Source organism: Pteropus alecto, unplaced genomic scaffold, assembly GCF_000325575.1.
Source record: "Pteropus alecto unplaced genomic scaffold, ASM32557v1 scaffold71, whole genome shotgun sequence".
In the NCBI taxonomy this organism is placed as follows: Eukaryota; Metazoa; Chordata; class Mammalia; order Chiroptera; family Pteropodidae; genus Pteropus; species Pteropus alecto.
The window spans coordinates 19,528,094-19,537,740 of NW_006433024.1; the positions used below are offsets into that span (position 1 = coordinate 19,528,094).

General features: G+C 37.8%; 1 protein-coding gene across 4 annotated transcripts in view; it reads right to left on the reverse strand.

The window, feature by feature from the left end:
• The window catches only part of AMBRA1 (autophagy and beclin 1 regulator 1), a 158,172-nt gene extending 149,615 nt beyond the window's left edge, over positions 1-8,557 (reverse strand). For 3 of the 4 annotated variants that reach the window (XM_015586419.2, XM_006908081.3, XM_015586418.2), the window contains exon 1: positions 8,328-8,557. The gene's annotated coding sequence lies outside the window, so the exon portion shown is untranslated. The remainder of the gene's footprint in view (positions 1-8,327) is intronic. The other variant, XM_006908084.3, reaches the window with a different exon arrangement.
• Positions 8,558-9,647: the final 1,090 nt, after the last annotated feature.

Genomic DNA, 9,647 nt, shown 5'->3' on the forward strand with positions numbered 1-9,647 from the left:
AAAGGCTGAATGGATAAATAAATTACAGTATATGCATACAAAAAGGCCACATATTGTATGATTCCATTATATGAAATATCCAGAATAGATCAATCCATAAAGGCAGAATGCAGATTGCTGGTTTCCAGGGGCTCGTGGAAAGGAGGAATGAAAGAAACTGCTTAATTGGAAAGAGGATTTACTATTGAGTCATGGAAATATATCTGGTATAGAGATAGCTGTTGCACAACACTGTTAATGTACTAAATGTCAATGAATTGTTCACTTTCAAAATGGTTAATTCTGTGTTATGTGAATCTTACTTTAACATTTTTTTCCCTTAAAGAATGCTAGGAGAACCAGTGGGGACGATAGCCATAAAATGCTTAGCCATTCCTAGGATAGTCATCATATAAAATTCTAGGTAGAGTGGTAACCAAAATGTTTACTATTATTTAAATATAGCCAATTAGACTGAGAATATGTAAATGGAAAACAAAATAGAACCAAAACAAAGTCTAGAGTCAAATTATACAGTATCTGGTACGGAAATAAGAGCCAATAAATAAGTGAATGAATAAAGAGATAAGATAAATGACCAAGCACGTCAATAGCAATAACCATAGGAAAGCAGTAAGAAAAAATAAGTGTAAGGAATGAACTTTAAAAGCCAATAATACCAAAATACAAAGAGCCATTAGGTAGCAAGCTGAAAAAAGAAAGGCTAACCAAAGCAAAGTTGAAAAGTACGTAAGGCCACCTATAAAGACCATGAGAATCCTTATTCTGACCATCTTGCAAATACCCTAATTCTCTAGCTCCTTTCTCCTTTAATATAACCTCCTGGCAAGACAGCAAGGCTAGGCAGCCAAGGACATAAAAATGAAAAGGTACTGTTCCTAACTTCATGGACCTCATTATATTACTTCTTAAAATTATTACTTCTTATGGGAAGATAGGCATGCTAATAAACAAAGTATACAGACCATCTTCACTTCCTTCCTTCCCATTTCTTAAACCCACTTCAATCTGGCTTCTGGCCCTACAGTCCTCCAACATTACTCTTGCTATAATCATCAATGATCTCTGTGTTGCTAAAATAACAAAATACAGGTGATCACTTCTTGAAATATGCTCTTCTTTCCATTTCTGGGATTTTCTCTTAGATTCTTTGAGCTGAGTCTTGAGCACTCTTCTCTTCCCAGTCTACACATATCTTTCCTCTAGGTAATCTCATCCATTTTTCTTGGCTGTAAATACTTCCTATATACCAAAAGCATCCAGATTTATTTCCAGCACCACTTCTGAGCATTAGCTCAAAGACTGCTTACTTGATGTCTTCACTTGTATGTTTTCACAGGCAACTCACACTTAGCATGTCTAAAATTGAGGTCTTCAATCCACTCTCCAACTCTAGTCAAAATCTGCTCCTCCTCCAATGTTTCCATCTCAGAAATGGCAACTTCATCTACCCAGATGCTCATGCCAGAAATCTGAGAATCATACTTGACACCTCCCTCTTCCCACATAGCCAATCCATTAGATCTTGCCTGTCCTAATTCTAAAATATCTACTGAATCTTTCTGCTTCCTTCCATCTCCACTGCCTACCGCCTAATCCAAAACATTATCACCTTTTGCCTGGATCACTATAAGACATCCTATTTTAGTTTTCTCAATTCCTCTCTTCCCGAATTTTCCACAATTTCCCATTTTTTTCCACATAATTTCCATGATATAGCCAGAGTAATCTTTTAAAATCACATACTATGTCACAACACTCATTCTTAAAACCTTTGATTATACTTAGGAAAAAAATTCAAAATTCTTGACATAGTCCTGCCTAGGTCTCTGTTCTTTTCCTATGTCCCACCCCTTCCTCTCCCACTACTCACTATGTTCCAGCCACACCAATCTCTTTTCAGTTTCTCAAATGTGCCAAGTTCTTTCCCACCCCAAGGTTTCCTACATGCTGTTCCCTTTGCCTCCCCTTTTCAACTTCTAGTCTCTATTTAAATATCACTTCTTCAGAGAAAATTCCCCAAAGCTCTAATATAATTCAGGTTCCCCTACTACAATCTCTTTTTTACTTTTCCATCATGGGACTTTACACAATTTGCAATTATATATTTATTGATGTATTTTTGTGTGTATTGTCTCTCCTCTGGACTATAATCTTTACACAGGCATAGACAACATCCATGTTTTTCGCTCTAGTCTTAGTATAGTGGCAGCAGTTTAGAAAGTTTAGAAATGTTTAAAGTAGTTTAGAATCAGGATAATTTAGAGATTAAGAGCAGGAGACTACGGAGCTAGGCTGCTTGGATTCAAATCCTGCTTCTACCACTGACTAGCTCTATCATCTTGGCAGACTGCTTAACTTCTCTGTTCCACAATTTCCACATCTATAAAGTGGGGAAAATAAAAGTACCTACACCATAAGGTTGTTATGAGAATAAGAAGAATCAATGGCACAAAGCACTTAGTACAGTACCTGGTACAAAGCATTACAATAAGCACTAGTTCTCATCAGTTCTTACTGTACTCTTACTCCCTACCTTCCACAGAGGCAGACATTCAAAAACATTCACCGAATGGATGTCTACCTTTTTAACTTAATTAATCTAATCATTAAATAGTTTTTAATGACAGAGCAGAAATATTATAAATATTTAGAGAAAAAAATGAATAGTTAAGGCAAAAATGAAACAACCCACAACTTATAATAGCATAAAGAAATAAGAGTAATAAAAAACTAACTCTATTGGATTCTTAGTCTTGACCACTATGCAAAACGAGGTTCACTCTTCAGAAGTTATATCCAAGGTGATTTGTTAATTTTGACTTTTCCCTAAATATCATTCTTTCCTATGCTTTTTGTCAACTTCAAAATCCTTCAAGCACCAATTACAGTTCACGTAGATGATAAATCAGTTAAAATAGTAAAATTCAGATGCCAACATTTTCTACCTGTTTTGCAAAGAAATATTTATTTGTTCCTAAAATAGTTCTGGCCTGTTTTGCTACATATATTACAAAATCCTCAAATGTGCCATCTATCTTACATTTGGAACTTTTTCAGACACTGCTGCTTTCTAGGTTTCTCTGTCCCAGTAAGGACTCATCCTATTACTTTAATTTGAAGAGCACTGAGGGGAAGGGGGGACAAATATGCTGCTTTAACTCCCTATTTCCTATTCAAGTTTTCTCAGAAGACTTCAAACTAAGCATCACTATTAGCATCACTATTATTAGTTTTCCTTTCAAAGAACACATAATCTTTATCTTGCTTTAATAATACTGAAAAAGGCAATAGCTGGCACAGTGCTATTTGCTATTCTAAATACTTTACACATAGTAACTCTTTTAATTCTCACAACTGTATGCTATTCTACAGATGAGAAGAGGCACAAAGAGGTTAAGTAACTTGCCTAAGTCGAAGAGCTGCTAAGTAGTAGTGCTGGGATTTGGACCCAGACTGCCTGGCTTCAGTGCCACTCTGCTGTTATTCGAGAGTCTAGGAAGACTTATTTTTCTGCCCTGTTTTCACCGGTCAGCTAGATTCTCTCCCCAAATCAAACATGCGTTATTAATCCTCTCCAACTCAGCAAAATTTTAGATGTTTCACTGTATCTTAGACATATATACCTAAAACAAAGTAATTTGGGTTCATGGAAGAACATATATTCTATCCTGGGAAGCAGAAATGAACAAATGATGAAATCAATTCTACAGATAGAAATATGATTCCAGTAAGTAGTAAAAAATGTTTGCGAAATACTTTAAATTCTTGGGAGAAAGGCACCAAAAAAGATTGTAGGTATTATTATACACACACTCAGCGGAGACCTACATTTTCCTTCTCTCAATTCCATGACAATTCTCCTAATTCTCCCCTTATATACGACTAAGTACTTCAGCTTATTCTCTACTAGAAAAACACCTGAAGGCATGTATCTAGTGTTCAAATCCATTGAACTCAACTTCCAAAGGATAATTATTTTGGAAAAAATGAATACATGAGAACTAATTAAATTCAGGTCACATTAGAATTTAAAACGTAAACTGATTAATCAGGCATGCTGGATAGTTATATTATAACTAAGCCACAGTTATCCTTTACTATGCCAAACCCAGTGTCATCATACACTAAGTAACAAACATTGCATGTAGCAATCTTAAATGAAGACTCCCATTGTGATGGCAGTGGGGGAACCTTAATTTACTGAGTTATGGTATGTTGTGATTGTAACTTTTTACAAGCATTAAGGATGCTATGATTGGTGACTTCAATCTCCATGAAAACCCAGTGCCCTCCTTACTCCTTAATTTCTCTGTCAGCCCTGGTTTGTTTCCTTCAGAGCACAGCCTAAATTTCAGTATTTATCAGATACCTGGTCAACTCTGCTACTCACTGGAATAAACTACGTAAGAGCAAGAACACTCAAGTCTACCTTTGTATTCCACCATCTAATGAGCATTCAATAAATATTTGCTAGATGAACTAAAGTCTGAAAAGGTAACCGTTAAAATACAGAGTCACAATCAAGAAATAGTTTCAAAAGGTCTGATAGGAATAATTCATACCTCAGGAAAAACATGGTATAAGAAAATACTCAATGAAGAAAGGGAAAAGTTTAGATGGAGAAGTGGAGATTATCAGCCCTAAGAGCAAAGGAAAAAGACAGAGGACAAGTTAGAAAGATACTTACTACACTAACCTACAGACACATAAGCCAGGACTAACTGGAATAGAGGGGGTAAATATGTTTAATCTCATCCAATCTTAATAAGCAGCACCTAAAACTCACCTTTCACTAGCATGTCCAAGCCCTTACTCCTTTCTTCATCATGTTAGTAAGCTCTTCCAGTGCTGGTTTAATGTCTGTCACCTCTACCCTCCATAACTCTCAAGCATAATGCTGCCTTAAAAGAAGTCCAAAAACCTAGATGACATCTGTTCATTGCTGCTGTAAGATAGCATGGAGGTTAACATTTGATGAGTACTTTATCTTTCCGAAGCAGCTTCATGTACTCTTTTCAACAGAAGTATTATGACAGAAGTATTATCTTTCCTATTCTTAAATACAGACTCATAAAAGCATTCAAACCCTTAGACTGGAAGCCCAGCTCTGCTATACACTTGCTGCGTGATCCTGGTCAAATTATTTACTCTCTGGGTTCAGTATCCATGGGGAAAATAATATCTACCTTAAAGGATTATTATGAGTATTAAATGAGATAACACATGTAAAGAACATGACAGTAAATGCTCAATAAAGAATAGTAGTAACCTTCCCTATGGCCTCCTTAAATAATTTGTACAAGATTTCTCAGCTAGTAAGCTGGTAAGCCTAGGACTTAAACCCTGGTCTCCTGATTCCTTAATCTGTTTTCTTCTTACCACATCACTTTGGCAGACTGCCACATACTACTGGGCACATAAATACATTCTGACAATAACTGATCACAATTATCAGTAACTCACTTTAGCTTTATGAAAAGGAAAAAAATAGATCTAATTAACTTGGGGTGGGGGGAGAAGGAGCTTGAAAATACACAATATAAATTACCCCTGAACCACAGGACAGGTTGTACCACCGCACTTCTGTATAAACATAAATTATGAAAAGAAACAGAAAGTTCTCTTTGAGTTTATGAGGAACAACTGGATAAAGAAACAAGAATGACTATGATTAAAAGAACTTAAGGGTTTTTTCTTTTCTTTTTTTTTTTTTTGGTAAACCAAACCACTGGGCAAAAAGATTGGCTTCCCATTCCAAAATAACTCTATCAAGGCTGAAGAAAAAAAAAAGACTATGATTAAAAAAAATTTAGGGGTTTTTCTTTTCTTTTTTTTTTTTTTGGTAAACCAAACCACTGGGCAAAAAGATTGGCTTCCCATTCCAAAATAACTCTATCAAGGCTGAGACATATCTTTAAAAAAAGACCTAACTGTACTAACAACAAAACCTTTTCTCCAATTCCTTTAAGAGTGAGATAAATGGGTAGAGTGAAAAAAAATTGTCAACATAACCTGCCAACATTCATGAAGACCTTAGAAGATCATGATGTATGGATTCCGTATTAATATGCAGTTTAAAAGAGAACAATCAAAAACATAAGTTTCATAAGTTTCCTCAAAGGTGTTGAAAATATTTTAAAATTATACAGTATAAAGCTAAGTTACTGGTGTTAATAAAAATAACCACTTATTTTCAAGTGATATATATAACTAATCTTTTTCAAATGATATACGTAACTGCTTCCAGGGTAAGTTCCAGAAAACATTCAAAGAAGTTCACATCTTTACTAATCCCCAAAAACTTTCTTATTAAAAGAGAAGATAGAATAATTAAGTCACATTCTGAGCCTGTAAATTCCTGAAAGAGAATGCCAGAAGAGAGTGTGATCTGACATTGACAGAACACAAGATTTAACCAAGAAAGGTTAACAGTGGAGTGAATTTCTATCACAAAGCAAGGGAGAAGCTGGTAAGCTCTATCCCTGTAACTTCCTATCATCGTGACCAAATTTCTTGCCCTCCTCAATTCAACTTAAACCTCTATTTCCTACAAAAACATAAGAAAATGTTCCTAAAATTTCTTTGTGACACTCTTAGCAAACTCCATTTATTATTTAGCATTCATTAGGAGCCACTGAGATATTACGTTAACTCTAAATTCTATACAGAACCTATCAATCCCCAGGGGACATTGATACCTCTATAAATTATTTCTTCTGATATAAATTCTCTTCTATCATGAAAACTTTTTCAGAGAACACACATTCTACATATAACTTCCCAATCTAGATTCTCCATAAAGATTAGTCTGGTGGCTCTTCCTTAATCCCTTTCTAGGAGCACTGAAGTCCTGGTAACTAAGAAATCGCTCATGATCAAGTCCCCTTCATTTAAATATTGCTGACCTCACACACAAAAAAATAGAGGAACAATAATCTTTCCAAAACTCATAAGAGAATTCTAAAATTGTTAAAGGAACACAGGCTTCCATTCAAGGACTAGGCATTTAGTCTATTTTCCCTTAAAACCATTCTCCTACTGATTCTCCATACTATGGAAATACTTATTCAACCTAGAATGACCATTTGGCTTATTTTTTTTTTTTCAACAAAAAAGTTAAATAAATTGGGATCATGACACTGAATCCAATGAAAATAAAATAAGTAAGAACACTAAGTCCTCAAAGTTTCCAAGTTGGGAGACAAAAGGAAAACATAACTGAGCTCTAAGAATGTTAACTTTCAACTTAAATATCTCAATACTTAAATGATTCCTACACACAGACTTTTTAGCTATATTATACGCAGTAACTAAACCACTGATCAAAAATAACAAAACTTCTTAAAGACTTCTTGGGTTTCCTTTAGATTCTTCCTAGAAAGCAAACTATCTCAGGACAAATATCTGACGTCAAAATCGTGATCATCTTCTGTTGGACATTAATTAACCTCTTAACACTACAGTTGAAAGATTTTCACTAAAAAACAGGCAGAAGGAAAAGAGAGTAAGAATCAATCAGAAAGCGAACTAAGCAGAAAACACAATTTTCTATTAAAAAAATAGAAACTGTCATTGCTACGCTTGCAGAAATAATAGACTTTGAAAAGTAAAACCAACCAAAAGATCACATGGCCCCTTTACTTCTGAAGTTTCCAGTGACAGACTATATTTCTAGGAAGGAAGGGTCACAGACAATCAAACGACAAATCACTGTGTACATAAAGTGATTGGTAAAATGAAAAAGTGACCACGTAAATGACAAAAATGACTTGTGGTGCATTTAAAGGTCTGTCAGGGATAGGGGGAAAGTCACGTCCCATACCTTAGCCTCAGTTTCCCTACCGAAAAAAAGACGAGAACATGACACTTCGCTCACGGAAGCCAGAGGGACTGGTTCCATATGTCTCCACCTACTCAAGAGTCCCTTCAAAGGCTGATCTCAGAGGGGGTCCCCAGTACAACTGAGTCATGACACGGGTACCTTTGGGGGCTGGGGGTAGAAAGGGAGAGTCAAAGCGCGCAAAGCTCTATCCGTTCCTGGAAAGCGATTATCCCCTACACCGGGGGTGCCAACGCCCGCCCTGGACCCAGCATCCCCTCCGTACCGAAGCACACCGGGCAGCCCCAGCATCTCTCCTTCCTTCCGACTTCCCCTTCAGTTCCCCCGCCGCCTCTCCGACCGCGCCCCCGAACGCAGCCGGGTAGCTCCTCCTCTGGCCGCGTCTCCGCAGCCGACCCGCCCGCCACCCGCCGGCGCCAAGGTCTTCTCACCCCGGCGGCGGAAGGATGCCGGACCGGGCCTCCCAGGCTCCTCCCGGGCCTACCTGCAAGGCGGGCGGGGGCTCGGCTTGCAGCCCGGCGGGTGGTCTGAGCCACAGAGAGGAAGAAGAGGCAGGAAGGAAGCAAGGGTCCGCTCTACCGACCAGCGGGAGAAAGCAGCCTGAGCGCAAGGCCTCGCGGATAAGTCAGCCTTCGACCCGGCGCCGCCGCCGCCGCCGCCGCTGCCGCCGCTCAGGAGACATCAAGCAAGAAGACGGCGCAAGAGATCACCGAATGCACGAACGTCCCAGACGTCAATGGGAGAGCGCCGGCGCAATCGTTCAAGGAACTACAGTCGAGCGCCGAAAAAGATCTCCGCTCCAACTCAAAGTCCGGCTCCTGTCCAAGGCAGAAATAAACAAACCCAGATCACAAGACATGGAGTAAAGGAGGCTGTGTTTCTGCCATTTTCTGTGTTGCTTGCCGGCAAAAGTGTTAAGACAATTGGAGTTTTTCTTGAGACTGCTGAAGATCAAGTTAGCACAGTAACACTTGTCTAACTATAGTTCAGCGACTACCTATGGACTCCCAACACACTGTCTCAATTGAGCAAGTTCGATCGTTAGTTTACTCACGCAACAGTGAGATGAATGAAGGGTAAAGATTATAATACATAAACACAAGTACATGTGACAGAAGCACAGAGAGAGAGAGAATCCAAACTGAAGAACAAAGTGAAAAATCTACTAAAGCTCCAATTTAGCCCCTATAATCGTAGCGAGGAAAAGCTGGGAAAATTCAGGGTTGTGTAGACTGATCTAAGGTAGAAAAAAATTTTTAACACACATTTTTTTTTATGTTCTTCCAAGGACCCAGAACCGCAGGCATGCTTCTTACCTAACGATCAAAAGTCTCTGGGTTCAAAACCTGACTAAGTGTGTTGACATGTTCATTGACACAAGAGCCCCTTTTTGAAGTCTCTCAGTGGGCAAATATGCTCAGCACAAATATAGATTGATATGTACATCCTAGATACAATTAAACAAATCACATAGATCACTACAAATATGGATTACCAAGTATGAGCAATAATAGTTTACCCCACCTCCTCCTAAAGAGGGAGGAGACCTGGAGAGCAAAGTTATAAAAAGAAAATGATAATCCCAGCCTTTAAAGAGTTTATAATCTAATCAAAGTAAAAGACCACATCCTTACAACATTAGCTTTACTTATAAATTATTGTAATTTTAAAAAATCTCCTTAGGTCTGTGAAAATACTTAAAGGACAACTTACATATGTAATGCAGGATGAGACCAGCATCCATAATATGAAGACAAAACACTGAGCTTTTGTTCTCTACCACTGTTTTAGGAGACTTTTTAAA